The following is an 18,874-nucleotide window of genomic DNA, read 5'->3' on the forward strand; positions in this document are numbered from 1 at the left end:
AGCAGATCTCACCAGAATTAACTCTTTTAATGATGAAGTTTGTTAATGCATCATTTCAGCAGGAGCTGGTCCGTGACCACCTGAAACTGTCAGTCATCTCACCGATGCTAAAGAAAGCCAGTCTTGACACTGAGGACTACCAGAATTATCGCCCTATGGCAGGCCTCCCATTGCTGGGAAAAATCCTGGAAAAGGTGGCCACGAGCCAGTTCCAGAATTATGTTGCAGACAAAGGTCTTCTTCATCCTCTACAATCTGGGTCCTGCCCCAAATATGGCGTGGAGACTGCATTGGTGGGGGTATGGGACGAGCTGTTGCAGGCAGGGGATGAAGGTAAACTCTCCATGCTTGTGATGCTCGACCTATCCGCTGGATTGATACAGTGGACAGCAACATTTTGTTAGATTGCCAAAAAAACATAGGGAATGTGGACCCATGTGCTCTGGACTTGTTTGCAAATTCCTGGCAGGGTGCAAACAACGCGTACAGGTGGAAGGCTTCATATCTGAAATCCTCGCACAATGCTGTGGTGTACCACAGGGCTCTGCACTTTCCCCCCTTTTATTTAACATCTACCTCCATCTATTAATGGACATATTAGATAATGCCCTTATGAGGGTAGGTAGATGTTTGGAAGAAATAGGGGTATGGATGGCACATAATTGGCTACAGCTCAAACCCAAGAAAGCAAAGGTGATCCTTTTTGGACCAAAACATCTACTGGAGGAGAACAGTAGCCCGCCCTCACCTCAGTTTTTAGGTTCTACACTTAAATACTTCTCAAGGGTTCAAAACCTGTAATGTATATGGCAGAGTAACCTTGGCTGTGCCGGCCAAGTCTCAGCTAAAGTACAGTCAGTCTTTTATAATATTCGGCTGTTGCGGCAAGCGCTTCCCTATGTGCCTGAGACTGACCGAGCGGTGGTTGTAGAAGCTCTAATCAACTCGAAATTGTGCTACTGCAATGGGCTCCTTGTTGGAGCCACGGCTAAACAGATCCATCGCCTACAAAAAGCACAAAATGCTAGAGTTAGATTAGTGTTTGGTGCACCTAAAATCACATCAACTTCAGGCCTCTGCCGCTCCCTTCATTGGTTAGCGGTGGAGGACCGTATACAATTTAAGATTGGCTGTCTAGTATTTATTTAAATGCATCAACGGCTTGGCACCAAGCTACCTAAGGAATAAGCTGAATTTGTACCGTCCTGCCCAGGCCCTAAGGTCGGAGGACAAACTTCTGCTTATCATCCCAAGGACAACATGTGTCTCAAGGGGAGATTGTAGATTCTCAGTTGCTGGTCCTAGACTGTGGAATAGCCTTCCTCTGAACCTAAGGAAGGCTAATTCCTTCTTGACATTCCAAACAGGCCCAAAGACTCACCTTTTCAAATAAATGTTTCCTTTCTTCTGCTCTCAATGACATCACCGTCAGGCGACTGATTTTTAAATGTAGTCTTCTTTACATCTGCGCCAGGATTTGATTTCGTTTGTTGTGTGCGTGTTTACATAAACCTTATGACCATTGGGCACTCACAAGAGCGCGATTTGATTGTGTATCGCTTGGGGCCCGACCTAAAAACTGGTCTCACAATGTACAATTTCTGGCCTGTCCCTGCTGTCGGTGCCCTGTGGAGGACCTTTTGCATTTTGTGCTGTTTTGCCCAACATACGCGGACTTAAGGAGGAAAACACTCTTGCCCCTACTGAGGTCTGCTGGAATGTCTCAAGCTACGCCGACCCTGTGTTATCTACTCTCAGCTGCCATGTTGTCTGTGGCATGGGGCACGGTGGACTATTTGAGAAAGGCCTGGCACCGGAGAACTAAAATAATTTCTCAAAATTTGACTGAACATTGATAAGCTAATGTCTATCCTGTACCCTTCGGAGGATTTTAACTGGCATACACACATGCACTTTTAAAAAAAAATGCTTACTCTATGTAATGTAATGTGCTTTTTTTCTCCGTTATGCATTTTTGTATTATTGCTTTTTGTCTTGTACTTGCTGTTTATGGAAAGATGTGTTTCCGAATAAAAACCTCCATATGCTCGGAGGTTAGCTCAGGTCTTCCTTTATTTTCTTTTATCCTCATTCAGCCTCTGCTTGTGTTGTTCTTTTGATAGGAGGGTGAGCACTGACCATCAGTCAGATATCATTCATATTTCTTTCCCATTAACGAGCACTTCAAAATAGGGTTTTTCCTTTTGTTTTTTGTTTTGTTTTTTACCTTTGAGTGTTTGCACTTTTAATACTCTTAAAGAAGTTTGTTAATTTTTTTCTTCTGATCTTTTGCTATCAATGTCTTCTATCGCCATTTGTGTCGCTACTCTGCTCCTGCACACTCTGACGCAATGATTTAGTTTTTGACATTCAGTGAATTTGTTCCCTGCAGCCGGGCATTCTTAGTCACTGCATTCTTGCCTATTCCACACCTGAAGCATTCACTCTTATATCTGCTTTCTTCACCATGGCTTTAACCCTTTTTTTACTGTACTTTTGTTAGCTCTCTCGGCTTTGGTTCCTTTTCACCATGCTTGATTCACATGTAGAACTTCTCTTTCACCTATTCATTTTTGTTTTTTCTATCTATGTTGATCACGCTCTTCTATTCTATGAGCCAATGCCAGTATTTCCTACCGTTTTGGACTCTTGAATCATAGCTTTCGCCCCCATTTTTGGTTCTTGCAACCCACTTGTAGAGATTCCTTCAGCATTGTATCTAGTGTGTATCCGAAATGAGTCTTTTGCTGGTTCCCTCAGCTCTGTGAGTTAATCATCAACAGGTTCTTTTCTCTTTGGTTTCTTGAAAGTAATGTAGTCTGAAACTTAATTCAATCTCTTTGTTGAATTTTTCTTCAACCACCTGAGTGTGTCTTCATATGGCCTCTCTATTTTGAAGGCATCACTCTCCTTCTCTATGGATAAGGTTTGGAATATGCTTTGTCCTTTTGTCCCTAGTGCATTCACCACTAGTGCAGATTTTCTTTTACTGTTGGTTTCTTTTAGACTTGATGCTTCCTTATGCAGTGTAAAGTTTTGTAATCTCTGTTGCCAAGTTATTATTGCCCTGCCTCTATTTTGCAGAAATGCTGATGGCTCCTTTACTTGCTGTGCCATCTTTGTCCCCTATCACGGGATCACACCATTACTCTGACCAATGAAATGCGACCACCAAAAATTTTGACTTTTTATATTTATTTTGACCCCCTTTCCACCCCATATATATGTGGGGGGATGGGTATAGTACATAATGCATGTAGGGTGAGCTGCAGGGAGGTCATCCCCTGCATATACTTATATATATTTGGGGTGAAAAGGGGTTTGAAATAAAACAAGTTGACTTTTTCGGTGGTAACAGTTAATTGGTCACAATAATCACATAGATCCTCCTATCTCTTGTATTATATCATTTTTTGTTTGCCTGTTCTCTTGCTCCCCACTTCCTTTATAATCCTTCTTTTGGATGCAGTTTTGTTCTATGGGGCTTATTTCCTCTCTTTCGTCCTGAGTGTGGAGTCTTGATGAGCCTTCAAATAAAGTCTTGCAATGTTCACTTTTCGTCTGTAATTTATACATGTACATAAGATTACATTAATGCGCAGGCGCGCGTGAATGTCATGGAGCTCCCCAGACTCAATGCCACTCTCTAACCCAGAACAGGCTTCTTCTCCCCTGCATACCACCCCCTTTGCTTCCTTGTTATTTGCACGCAGCGGCACGCACTCGGTGCACGTCCCTACAGGATTTTCCTTCCTGTCTCCAGTTCCGGGAACACGCATGCGCCAGGTTAGGCCGCAATGTCTGCAGATGCTCATTTGTTAGAAGGAGATGGCGAATCTCTGACCTGGTCGCCATCTAGCTCGATGGATTCTGCTTTGGCAACATGAGCCCCATATCATGGCGCCACAGGACCGCTGCTCTTCTGGACCCCCCATGATTGCAATGGAGAGTTTCAGAACCAATAAGGGAAAATGGAGGCAAAGCATCTGGGAAACGAGGTAGGACAATTTTACCCAAATTATTCAGGGTCCAATTTTCCAAACACAGCTACACTCCCAATGAAATATTTACCTTCACAACAAACCTAACACATAGGCACATAAAGCAACAGTTACAACTGCCATCTAAATGAGAGCTTGAGTTGGTCTATGACAGCACTTACTCATACAGTGCTTAGATGCGTGACAAGGATTTGTCATGAAGTGCTGTATAAAAATACAAAAAATGATTCTGGTCATTTTTTTGTCTTCTACTTCAAATTATCCTCATCATTGTTGTTTTATAAACTCCAAGATTTGTCAATTTATAAATGGCTTTCTACCGTGTGCAGCTATCTTCACGTATCAGGCTCGCCTTTATTTCTGCTGCCTGATCTTCTCTTTTCTTTACTTTTTTATTCTCCATTCCATTTTCCTGCTGTAACTTCCCATTCGTGGCCTCTGGGTTAAAAGCCTGCTAAATGCCTTTTCTATGTCAACTATTTATTACCCCTAATCCCGCAAAGGAATTGCAGAGCTATTGGAAAGATGCCATCACTGGAATTATGCAACAATGGTTTTAGACCATTGCACGAATTACAGTAAGATGCATATAAATTATCATTCAAATTAGGGGGCTAGAGTAAGAATCGGGTAGTATAGCTCTGTGGCAACGGGAAGCAAGCTGACGTTAAGCAACACAGGTTCGAATCCCGGATCCGCATCCTAATCATAATCCCTTAAAATATGGAAAGAGGGTCAGAAATGATAGCATGAATAATGGAACAACGGACTGGACCTATAGCAGGAGTTATAAAGGGAAGGACATAACCCCTCGGATGGATTGGACAGAAAACATAACATTCAACAGCTCCAAAGGGCCAATCACATGCTTAGTGGAAAGGTAATAGACATCAAAACATGAATTATGGCAAGAGAGAGAGAAATGATCACATTAAATTATAGAGCATGGATAGAAACCATCACGTGGACTATGGATATATGGACAGAAAACGTAGTGTGAAACAAGGTATTTTAAAAACACAGCCTCTCAAGATGAGTGTGTGATAAGTGTTAAAAGGCAACCCAATTCCGCAAGCAGGCTTATTCCAGGATAAGTGAGGACATTTTACGGAAAAACGCATTAAGAGTCGACTCTATTTATTTTCAAGCCGTAAGTAAGCCAGCTTCTTGGGGACATTCCAAACCTCCTCGCACCTTGGGAAAGATCCGAGGGGAATAGGAAGGCCAAATTACACATGGATTTGAAGGAGTGACCCAGAATGGCCTTGAAACGCTTTCAGAATAACATTTGCGAAAGCGGGCGGATGGAAACTATTACTGACTGTCTAGGGAGGGAGGAGATGTTTGCTATCTCTTGCAAGTCTAATACCTGGTGCATTCAGCCAACCTAGCGTACCTTGCGCTAGCCACTAGATGCGACGAGCATAAATAACACCCAGTTGAACATGCATGTCTGTGGAGCAGGGCGTCGCATTTATCACAGTGGAAGCAGGGAGGCCAAGGAACCAGCCTTCTGAGGAAGATTTCATTTGGTGGCCAGATAGTCACTGCTTGAGCTAATGCTTTGGAAGGGTATTGGCCAAAAATGGCGCCCTCACAATTACCAAAAATGCAGACTTTTTTTTTAGACCCCCCCCCTTACACCACATAGTTATGTGGGGGGTATATTATATAATATTAGTATGGGGGCTGCGGGGGTCTCTCCCGCATATATATGTGGTGTAAAGGGTTCGCAATTGTGAGAGTCGCAGTGATCACATAGATCCCTTTGGAAGAGTAAGTCAACACATGCCATGTCTGATCTTTTTGTCCCCCAGTTAACGCTTTTGGGAATCATAATACTTCCATGTTTACAATTTTGGGAATAAATAGTTTCTATGAAAAAAATGGAAGTCAACTGTTACACATAGAAGCCAAAAAGAATACTAAAGCCTTCGCCTTTTCAAATCTGAGAACAAAGTGAACGATAACGTAGCAATTGGTGCGAAAGGGTTGGGATCTGGCAGTTAAATATTCGAGTTCTATGGCAATGCCATCAACATGTTTTCGATGACTTCTGAGGTTCTACTACTGGGAATTCCCGACTGCCGGTCTACTCTTTTTTAAGTTTTTTGGGGTGGGCAGGAGGGTGGGCTTAACTGAAGCACTCCTCATAGCACTGACTGCAACCCAGGAACCTGAGTGAGAGCGAAGAGTGACAGGGAAACCGGATATACGTGGCCCTGTCAGAATACACAGAATGATATAGTTGAGATAGACTCATGCAAGATGATGTAAGAGGTCTGGCGCCTGAGCTCCTGTCTCATTCTTATTGACATCTTCTTGCTCAGCCTGATATTGATCCTTTGTCCATTGTCAGCCTCCTGCTGAGCCTTAAAACTTAGCTTCATAATATTGAAGCCTGGGTCACATGATGCAGGGCTAAGGAGGAGGACAACGATCTGCGCAACTCCCTCTCGCTGCCACTTTCCTAGTCCAGTGACCGAAGCTACTCCTAGCTGAAGGCGACTGAAATATAGCTGCAAGCATGAGCAAAGTGTCGAGAGAAATGATACTGGAATGTTGGCCAACTGAAGTTGGCAAGGCTCTCATCAACAGTGTGCCAACAGATGCAGCAGGGATAGCACAAAAGACTTGTGGTCTGCCCTTGCACATGGCAGTCGCTTAAATAGGCCAAGAGAGTCGATGAGCTGCGCCCTGTGAAAAGTGCATGCATACCACAATGCCACAAAGGGAACAACTGGCACTACCAACAGTGTCCTGGTATCGTGGAAAGTACAAAGAACAGCTAAATAAAGCACAGACTAGATCTGGTCCCTAGGCATTGCATTTCGGAAGCGTAGGAAGCTGCATACTGGGCTAGACCCCATACATGGAATTGAAAGGAAGCATCATGTGCACATTGGAGTAGTTTAGGAATTGCAAAATGCTCTTTGTGTTATGAGTGAGGCATCACTTGCAAGATGTTTTGTGTTCCATTATTTAGGGAACATTAAGTAACAGCATGTATTATTAGCACAGTATTAAATATGGGGGCTTGCAAAGGATGCAGTACAACATTACATAGCCCGAGAAACACATATTTACCATCCACTTTGCATTGGCAAATACAACGACTCTACACTTTGCCGATCAGCGCAACCTCATTTGCCACTTATCACTCCTCCCTCGCATACTTTTAGTGGACTGATGGTAATATTGGAATATACCTTCACATAGAGTTCATTGAGGCTAGTGCACTTTAGAAATAGCCTCACGTTCAGATGATATGGACTGGATAAGACTTGCTACCAATTATAATCATCGCATGTTATGTGGGTTCCAATCGATGATCATTATGAAAATGGTGTGGGAACAGAGAGAAAATTTCATTGCACTTGGCATTACCCCGCACGTATTTTTGAATACAAAAGATGCTGAGGAATATCTAGAAATTCCTCTTGCAATTGAAGCTATAAAAGAGATACCGGTACAAAGTACCTCACAGCTAAACATTAGTGAAGATACTGTGAAACAATTGTTAGTGCTTGTGGCAGCACTAAATGGAATTTCAGCGGTGGGTGGTGCTACAAATGGGCCTTCAACAAAAACAAATGAAGATGCGTCAGCGTAGCATGGATCCTCTTGTGGTCACTTCATGGAATTGTTGTGGATTATCGAATTTCTATCATTGGTATGGTAAATTCGACTTAAAGAAATGTTCTGAAATTATTTTGCTGCAAGAGACGATGCATACGTCTATGTTCAATGTTGCTGGATACACCTGCTATTCTATGGATGCGACTAGAGGCCCAAAGGGTAGACCCTCGGGTGGAATAGCCATACTCGTTAATAACAGATGTAAATTTGATGTCTCTTTGTTATACAAAGATGAAAGTATTGTAGCAATTCAAATGAATCCAGACAAAACCCAGGACTTAGTGCTGGTGTTCATTTGCATATAGTGGAACAAAGTTCGAATAACATGGGATAAGATTGTGGATACTATTGATGGAATTCTAGAAGATTTGTTTGTGCGCATAGGTTGTGCAGGGATTATACTGGGTGGGGACTTTAATGCCTCGTGCTATGAGAATCAGAGTATGCGAAAGAGAAAAGGAAAAAATAGAGCTCTGGCTTCATGGAAACATGGCCAGAAGTGGGTGGAACATCTTTTAGGATGGGATCTTCAACTTGTGGAGCCTGAGGGTGGTCTCGACCCGATCTCATGGAAACGTGGTGATCGTAATTCTTACATAGACCATTTTTTCATATCTTCTATCTTACGTAAGCAGTGTGAACCCACACGAATTTTGGATCTTGTGTATGGGGATCACTCTGCCATATGTATCAATCTGAAGATTCATAATTGGAGTGTTTACTCTGAACCAGCTTTAAGTTTGATAGAGGTTGATAGGCCTGTCATATCGATAAGATGGAGTAGGAAGATTTGTTTGAGACTAATTAACATGATCAAGGAGGATGCTTGTTTCAGATATTTTAGTCTCAATCCAAGGCCATTCGATAATTGACTAGAAGTGGAACTGAATAGTTGTATTCAGGCTCAGTTGATACGTATTGCCCAGGAGAACGTGATATATCCTGATGCACTGAGGCATAAGCATACGTTTGATCTGAGAATTTATAAATTAAAGATTGAAAAAAACATAAAAATAAGGAATTTAATTAGAATGAACCTTGGTTATGCTACTTATCAAGTAGAAAAGAAACGGATAATCCTATCTTATAAGAATCAGATCAGAGACCTCAGGCAGACAACTGCCATAAGAGATAATCAGCATATGATGTATAACATCTTGTCTCAAGATATTAGGAATACTTGGTCTCTAATCAGAACTATATCTGCACCAGCTCTTTCAATGGAGCCTTCGATTCTGCCATCAACATGGGTACAATATTTTACTAAAAAATTTGAATTGCCAAATAGATTTGTTAGTGAACAAAATGTTGATTTTTCGGAACATATTATGGAGTTGTGTCCGTGGTCGATAGAGGATATAACCAATGTTATAACTAAACTGAAGGGTTCTAAGGCATGTGGTCCGGATGGGATCCCGGCATGTGTGGTAAAGCTGGACCCGATGTTCTGGGCTGAAATTTTTAAATCAAAATTTGAAATGATATTTAGTACAACAAAAAATTCCTAGTTCATGGTATTCGGCCATTATTGTGCCGATTTATAAGAAAGGTCCCACAACCGATCCGCAGAATTTTAGACCAATTGCGCTTACGGATACTTCATATAAAATCTTCTCTCAATTAATCCTAAAAGAATTACAGAATTATTTGTTCCGCAATGATGTATTATCTAAATTCCAAATTGGGTTTCGCAAAGATATGGGGTGCACTCTTAATGCGACCATACTTGCGTATGTGCAGTGTCAAACTAGCAAGGGGGGAAGAGGGAAGGTATATATGGCTGCACTTGACTTGAATTCAGCATTCGATACAGTAATTAGATCTAAACTATGGGAGATCATGAAATATCTGGGGATCCCGGTACACTTAGTGGCTCTGATAGCCATGCTGTACTCAAAGACGAACTATAGGGTACGGGTGGATAAGACCGGAAACCTAACACAGGCAATTTCTACAGAAATTGGATTAAAACAAAGATGTTGTCTAGCAGCGGTATTATTTAATCTATACCTCTCTTATATGGATATTATTTGGAAGGATGGAATAAATTATCCTGTCTGCCTGGGTGACTTAAAACTGAATTGTATCTACTTCGCGGATGACTTATTGATTATCGATAGAACGCCTTTTGGGCTACAGAATAAGTTGGATGTATTATTCTTGTTTGCTGAAGATCATAATCTAAAAATAAATCAAACCAAATCCAAAATTTTAATATTCAATGATGGAAACAAAAGAATCAAGAAATGTTCTTGGTCAATTGGGTCTATAGAACTCGAGGTGGTGAATGACATATGATACCTCGGATACACCCTGACCGATCAGAACTCCAAAAGATGGTGGGAGTTATTGCTTAAGGAAAAAATGAAACCTCTCACTGCTCAGATGTGTATCCTTTACAGAAAATATTGCAAGTTGTCGATAATACCGATAAGACAATTCTATCTGTTAAAAATTGAGCCAATTATTTTGTATATTCTTGATTTATGCACTGTTGAGATTGATGACATATTGGACAGGCTTCAGGGAGCATTGTGGAAAAGGGTGTTATGTCTAGCAAAAACCATACCTAATGATATAATCAGACATGAGCTTGATCTCTTGCCGCTCTCTGTGAAAAGAAATTGGAGGTTGCTTAACAACTATAGAAAAATGCTGAGTCCCACTAGAAACTCACTTTACGTAGATTTACATGAAATGATTAAATTGGAAACAATACCTGTTCTGCGCAAATTTGTAAGGAAAATGGAGACAATCTTGGAAGAGACGAATATTTCAAAGGAAGATTTAATTTTGTGTCTGCCACGTAATAAGCGAAAATTCCAGCGATTGAACTGGTGTTTGCAATCTGATCGCATTGGCAGATATAAAGCATTTAAGGAATATGCTATGTTTAGAAGAAAAATGGGGGATATGCCTAGATACCTTATACAATTTCCTTTACATGCGCTTTCGATTAAACCAGTTCCCGACATTGGATCGAATAGGTAGATGGGGTTGGAAATCAGAAAATTTTGAGAACATGAGCTTAGAATGTAGATTCTGTAAGAAGGACGGATCTGTGGAGTCCCTCAAACATTTAGTGCAGAATTGTGTTTATTTTAATAATATCAGAACGGTCCATTTGGGAAAACATTGGAAATCTGGGATGGAATGTTCGAGCCTCTTTTTTTGGTTCAAGTGTATGTGGGGGAATAGCATTAATCTTTTAATTGGTTTAACTAATTTTCTTGAAGTTGTAATGCAAAAGATTACCAGGTTAAATGAATTGGATTGATACCCCAAAGGTGGTTATAAGAATGTCTTATCCGGAATTGAATTTTAGTGATGAATGCTGTATAACTGTGACTATTGTGGAATGAAATGAAATGTTTTAACAAAGATGAATTTTTACATTTTGTAATATTGTAAAGGTTCCTAATGAATCAAACACAATAAAATAAAAAATAAAAAAAAAATAGCCTCACTTGTTATCGGCTCCTTTTTGCCCCAGCTAAGCTTGCAATAAATGAACATGCATTTTATCAGCAGGAGGACGCCAGGCTATGCAACTTGAAAACGCACAGCTTTTATAATGCATCAGAGCATTTATATTTGCGCTTGCATTAGCACACGCTTAAACTCCCTTGCTAAACCCTAACCCACGACAGAGATCTCTCTTTTCTTCAAGCAAAACTATTTACCAATTAGCAAACTGGGAAGGAGATGTGCATTCATTATCTATAACCTTCAGAGTAAAATTGACACTTTTTTAGCACTCCTACAGAACACCTCACTTTCCAACAAGTTATTATTCGTGCATGGGCAATTGAAGAATACATGGTTTTTGCTCATTTGTAACATAAACAGATTGAATCAGGGGTTGCCCCAATTAAGTGTTTCTTTCTTTTTTGTTTTTTAAACTTATGCTTACCAGTGGTGTAATGCAGATTCTGGCTGCATAACTGGATGCCTTTCATCTCACGGGTCTCACTCCCACTCTCAGCTGCCTGCAGGAGTACATTGAGGTCTCCTAGCACCGCTCTCAACTCACCAGCCAGCACCCAATCTGATTCCTTTACTTTTTGTTTATTTTTTTTCCTCTCTTCTGTCTGATTTTTTTATCCATCTGTGGCCAGCCCTCTTTTTCTCTCTTCTTCCCCCAGCTTTTAAGCTCTCACTGCTTCACCTCTGCGTATATTTTCATCAAGATCCATATTGTTTGACCCCCCATTTTCATTCATTCTCTTGTGACGTCATCTGATGACCTTAGTTAATCACTGCCTGTTTAGCCAACATCCCCTGTAACTTTCCAAACCCTTTCTGGTTCTCCACAGTGACCTTTTTACAGCCCTTTTCTCCAACCCGGATGGCATGTGCAGCATCGTGACATCCTTTCGAGCTTTCCTGTTTGAACAGAGGAGCTTTTTTTGCCAGACAGATGTTTCTACCTCATTGTGTTCTGAATCTAATGCCCACAAAGCACACTGCTGTTCAGCATTCAGTTTTCATATTTACTTTCCCAGGCCCATAATGTAGTGTGAATTCATGCACTTACAGACTGCAGCAGGCCTATGGCTTAAACAAACCACTTTCATCCCAAACGATTTACTAATGCCAGTATTGATAAGATCAGTATTAGTATCATTAGTAGTGTTGGTATCTAGTTGTGTTAAGATTGTTAGCACCCTACACTACACTATACTATGCTAAGTCCCAAATCACCCCTTCTTTACTTTACCCTTAGTGTCTCACATCAGTGCTATTCACACACCTAACAAATGCTGCAATATTAGCATCATTTAAAAATGGTGCACACTTCCTCTATTGACATCAGTGGCGCTGCTTAAATTAATGCATAGTTGAAATTCATACACTAATTACTCCAACATCTTCCCCCCTTCTTTTGCAGAGACTTGGATGGATAAAGGCCTCTGCAAAAGCAGCAGTCCTAACTACACCTCATTACCCATGTGATCATATGATGAAACAAATAACTCTTCACAGTGGATTTGACATTTTCATATTATTTTAGCGGGCATTCATCTCTATACACAATACTCCACTCTAACCCACCATACAGAGACATGACCCTAACCAAATCATAAGTCATTACACATCTAATTATGTGAGCACATGTTTTGCAACTATGTTTTGCAAATATGTTTTTAATTCTTTTTTAACTTAAGATTTTGTAACCAAGCTCATTAACTTAACAATAAACTATTCATTCACTCATAAGAGTATGTGGTCTGCTAAGTATCACAGTAATTGAGTCCTGCATGATACTTGATCACAGATTTAAAAAATTTGCAATATCTGTCCATACGGGCAACAAATGTCCATACCTAGAAATAAGTGGTAGTAAACGTCCAAACATAGGAATATATTTTAACCAGTGTTCATAGGTCAAAGATAGAACATGAAACAGAGGATATATAAAAGAGGATATTATGGAAGAATTGTAGAAAAGTAAAAGGAATGGAAAATGAACACTTCTTCAGACCCGGTGGTGGCATATCCTTCAGAAGGCTTAATGCTGGCCTCGGCAGTCTTGTAAAGTGCATCTGCCAGAGAGGCCTATACCCATGCCACAATTGTCATCACTACATGGATGTAGGTTTCCATCAACTACATCTGGGTCGCACCTTTACGCTCACCAGTTCCTTCCTGTTTTTTCCTTCCTTTTGGTCCGGTAGACTCCCATTCATCCATGGGCATCCTCTGTTGACACCCAGCTTCAGGGGTGCTGGTGAGGGAAACAAGTTAGCAGTCTGAATCAGAAAAGAGAGACAAACATATTAACTATCAAGGAAAATTAAAATTCCAACTCTCCTTTTCAACTACATGGAAACGAATATGTGCATTATATAACATACCAACATAATATTTGCAAACCTGTATATTTTTTATTTTTGAATATACACCTTTCATTCATGCTTTCATGAACACTAAGCTCAACACACCTACTTACCTGCTCCAATGAATCCTTTTCAGCCCTTGTGTGAGCTACGTACCTCACTGCTATTCATTGACTTATTCACATTGATTTTTATGGAACCTACACCCCACACTGTACACTGGTTTCTCCAGTCTGTTCCAGCCTCCTAATTACATGTTTAAGGTGGAATGGTTTGATCTAGTGCACATGGACACATTGTTCCACAGCCAGATATCCTTCCTTCATTATTATCCTTTAGACAATGGTTGAAACTTTGTCAATAATTTTGAATGGACCCATTAATTTGGCATTTCTCCTTTTCCCTTTCACCTACTTCATACTCTGTAACAGATGATTTCTTGTCATAGTACGATTTGGCACCCTCAGCTTCCCTTTCTAGATTTTGCTGTGCGAATGCAAATGCATGCTGCAAATACTTTCTCAATTCTTTCAGTTATTCATGAATTGTGGATACTTTCACCAGGATTTGTTCATTGGCCCTGTGCAACAAATGTTGAGGCACAACCATGTTCCTGCCTGTTATAATTTCATGTGGGCTTAGGCTTGTAGACTTTGATGGTGTTGACCTAATGGCCATTAATACCAAAGGGAGTCACAGATCCCAACTGGACTCTGCTTGAGCCACACATTTTTTTTAGAATGACAATTATTGATGGGTTCCAACATTCTACACCACCACTAGAAGATGGGCGGTAGGAGATAAGTAGCTTTCTCTTTGCTCCCAGAATCTGGCACATCTTGGTCATCACTGCAATAGTAAAATGACTGCTGTGATCTGATTCTATTCTTTGAGGTGAACCAAATCTAGCAAACATATGATTCACCAGAAAAGTAGTCGCCATTTGCGCACTGCAGTCAGGTGCTGGTACGCACTCCAACCATTTGGACATTAAACAGGTAGCTGTTAACATGTACCTGTTTCCCCGTACTTATCTTTGAACTGGGTCAGTGAAATATATATGCAAATCTGAACACGTTAATATTAGACCTCTTTTCATCAATGGTGCTCTATGTGTTGAAGAGGCAGGCTGAAACTGTGCACACACCAAACATTCCTGGGTATACAACTCTACATCTTGAGACATATTTGCCCAATAAGCATATTGTTTCAATATCTTCAAGGTTTTCTGTAAACCTCTATTTCCTGCATCATGGGCATTATGTAGCATCAACTGTCAGAATTCAAGTTGCCCACGTCGTGTAGCCGAAGAGTTCTTCCTCCTGATGGAACCCTCTGACTCCAGGAATAGACAGCCAGAGCGATCAATCAGAGGAAAGAAAGGATGCCAGATGAGACACAGACGACCCAGATGAAGACACGTGCCGCATGAGTTGTTGTCGGTGAAGTCAGGGTGGTACGATTGGCCGAGGACAGGCGTTGGATCTGCAAGTGAGGGGTTAACACAACACAGAAAGTATAACCAACCGCCCTTCTGACCAGACCCCAACACAACAATTTAAAAAGGCAATACGTGTTGATCAAATTCCAATAACAACCCTCTTCCCGTGCGAGGCTATGGCTTACCGTGTTTTTATCCTGATCAACGCCGGGGAGAGTCAGGTGGAATAAAGGAAGGGAAGCAAATCCGAAGTCCACAATCCAGAATCCAAGAAAAGCCCAACCACCTATCCCGCCGGCACGAGGACGCCTAATACACACTTAAGTGTCCTCCAAGTCTCAAGTTTGAACAATCCAAAAGGTTTGAGTTCCAAAGTTCAACAATCCAAAAGTTCGGAAAGTTCCAAGTTTTAAACAATCCCAAAATTACCCAGACGCAATCCAGGTGAGTGAGGATCCAGAAGACAAACGAAGAGTAACCAAAACAAATGGGCGAAGGCAAAGATGTCCGTGAGCAGTCCGAGGTCGAAGCACGATGCAGGCAGCAAACAAGAACAATGTAGTCCAGAATCAAAGCCAGGTAACGGTCCGGGTCGAGGAAACGAGGCAATCAGGAACACAGGAGGGAAGGGGGAGGAAGGGTACTGCAACAGGAGTTCAAAGGAACAGGATACAATGCACAAGGTACGAAGCGCCACCAATTCTCAATCAGAAGCACCGATACGAAGTGAAGGCGGTGCCTAAAAAGGAGAGGTCACATGACAGCGTTCCGCGGCTTCCAGCGTCGGCTGTAGGAAACGCTGAGAGGACGCCAGCGTTGCCATGCCAACTTCCAGGCACCTGGTTGCAGCGTTCTTAAAGGGCTATGCAGCTGTTTCCTGTACATGACACCAACCCCCATAAATGACAAGGAAACCACCCATTGGATCTGACCTGAGATGGATAGCTGGATCAACAGTCCGTATTTCAGTTGAAATCTTTATTTTTGACAACACCCTCAATTTTTCTCTTCCTTTGCAATCCTCCCCTGTTAAAGGATTTTTCTCTGCATCTAACAAATAATTGTACAAGAGACATATGATCCTCTTTCTGCACCGTCATCAAATCCTGATCGGGCATATCACAACTCCATTGCACCATGGGCTGATTGCTTGTTCCTTGAGATTTGGAACGTGTTACCACATCCACTTGGATATAACTGAGCAAGTGCTCAATGGGAAACAATCCCCCATTGCAGCTCCAATTTTGGCCAATTGATCAGCTTTGTCATTCCCTTCCTTGCCTTCCCCTGGTATCTTCAGATGGCCTCGAATCTTTCTCTAGTGAATGATCATGTCATTCTCTGAAACAAGATTATCAATGGCCTGAACTAAATCTCTGTGTCTGCGTGGATTTTTGTTACATGTGACCATTCCTCTCAGCTTCTACCCTGGTAAGTATTCTACAACATTGTTTTGGGCATAATCAGTATCAGTAACTAAAACTATGTATTTACATTTATTTTGTACTGCTGTGGATATTGCCTTATAAATGGAAGCCAATTCTGCCACTTGACTGCTTTTGGAACCTAACCTCATGCTCACTCTTGGGATGCAAATACTTTTGACCCACATATTCACTATTCCTGCCACCAATTATTTTCAGAATCACCCCCACGTGGTATGAACATCCATTCACATGTACGGTTGGGAGATCCCTGCACACTTTTTCATCGCGGCTTTGTGTGGTGATTGTTTAAATTCAGTCAAATTTGTCTCTAATCCTGCATCATCTGTAGCTCCCACAGCTGCACAGTCATTTAAGTCTGCCAGCCCCTGAGCTACTGGATTACTTTTGTTCTGCCCATATCTCACTTCCACCGGAAATCCAATGTCCATGGTGTAATTCTTGACTGGCCAAGTTCCCTGATCTGATTCTTTTACTCTGAAAGAATTGCAGGGGCTGATGATTAGTCACTACAATTACCCTTTCCCCCTGAATAATGGGGCAGAAATGCTGTAATGCCCACACAGTAGTAAAAAGGTCTTTTTCACATTCATTACATTTAATTTCTACTCGTGACAATGCCTTGTTAGCATGTGCAAGGGTTTTGTTGTTCGAATCATGATTTTGATATAAAACCGCTAGCATAGATTGATCTGTGAACCCTATCTCCAGAAAGAAATATTGTTTCTTTTTTGGATAAGCCAAACATGGGGGCTTTACCAGACAATCTTCCAATTTGGCTACCGCTTCACAATTTTCCTTTCTGCATTTCCAGGGCACTCGCTGAATCAATAATTTAGTCAATGGTTGTGTAATTTCTGCATAACCTTCAATAAATTTTCTGTTGTAACTTGCCATCCCTAACAAACTCTTCAAGCCCTTCAGATTTGTGGGACCTTTTGACTTTTGGATTGGTTTCTACCTTTTTCTTTTGCGGTTTAACCCTTTCTCTGTCACTTCATGTCTGTAGAAAAGTACCCTTTTCCTAAACCACTGAGCCTTCTGCATTGACACATGTCTAATTTTGCTGAAATTACTTTTGGTGGGGAAATTTGTTCAGAAATGTTATTCTCCCAATTATTTGGGCATGTTTTTTAAGCATTCTGTAATCGATCTTAAAATAATGTCCTATGCATCTTACCTTACTTTTCCTCACATGCAAAAACAACGGGTTGAGCACCGCCATCTTGTGCTAATCTTATCTGTTGATACATCGCCCTAAATTCAAATGCCCTCGCTGCACGAATATAGATCACCCGCCTCTCATGACTTGTTTCTGCTCTGTTCAGCTATCTTCTTAGTTTAACGCCCTGCGAACACTATCTCAACTGATTGAACTCAGTAGTTGCTTTTTATTTACATTTTTTTATATTATGTGCAAATGTCTTTATCTAATTATATTTAAATTGTACTTTTATGAGGCTTATTTTTTACATGTGTGAATGCAAAATGTCATAGTTTGTGCCTATTGTTCATGCCTTTGCACTATGGGTTTTTATAACACGGCAGTGTGTTCTCTTCTCCTTCTTTAACTGTATTTCTTGTATACCAACAAAAACATTCTTATTTTTCTGACTTTTGATTTTGTACTTATTCAATAATCAGGAACTATGGCAACAATATAGCCATTCCAGTACGAGCCAGAATATTCAGAGGAGGAATCCATTGAAAGAGAAAGAAGCAGAAATTATAGTAATTTGATGAGAGTCATGATGATCAATCACCAGAGCCTGAACCCAGTTGCATGGAAGAAGTTTCCAATTGGTGTGCCTGCGATTGTTGCAAGGTTATGCCAACTGAGGTGGAGAACTGCTGCTGCCAAGAAAACTCTGGATGTTTGGCCTACTTAGCCGAAGAAGACACGCTACCACTATGCGTTACCAAGCTGCATGACTTCAGGGCAGCCTGCCTCACAAGATCTGTGTTGTGGATGATCATGGTCCTTATGCACGAAATTCGAGCAACAGTTCTGCCCTCGTACTGTAAGTAATAAGTCAGTTTACTCTAGATCTGATGTATGTTTGACAACTGAGACGGCGAACATTTGATGTTGTTCTCTTACATCATCACAGATGAGTGTTTTTTTTTGGCAATTTGAATACGTTTCTCGTACTAATGTAAAACCAGAGTATTCATCACTAGACATCCAAACAATTACGTTTCTGTCACACACTTTCAACTTAAAAACAATATTTCTTTAGGTCTCAAACTGTTCTTTCCGCAATGGACGTTCACATGTGTAATTGTTCGATACTTCAAAGGGCGTCTCAAACTAAATAAGTACCGTAATCTCGTTCATTCTAGTAAAATATTTCTGTTTCTCTTTCACAGGTGGTACAAGCTTGGGGCATATTGTGTGTTTACATGGTGGATTCATGGAAGGCTTGGATTCAGCATTCAATGAGTAATACCTGTCTACATTATTGGAGCAATTTGCTCAAAATTCCCCAGTTACAGCGGACAGTACTA

This window comes from Ambystoma mexicanum, chromosome 1q, assembly GCF_040938575.1.
Source record: "Ambystoma mexicanum isolate Mex_15411 chromosome 1q, UKY_AmexF1_1, whole genome shotgun sequence".
In the NCBI taxonomy this organism is placed as follows: domain Eukaryota; kingdom Metazoa; phylum Chordata; class Amphibia; order Caudata; family Ambystomatidae; genus Ambystoma; species Ambystoma mexicanum.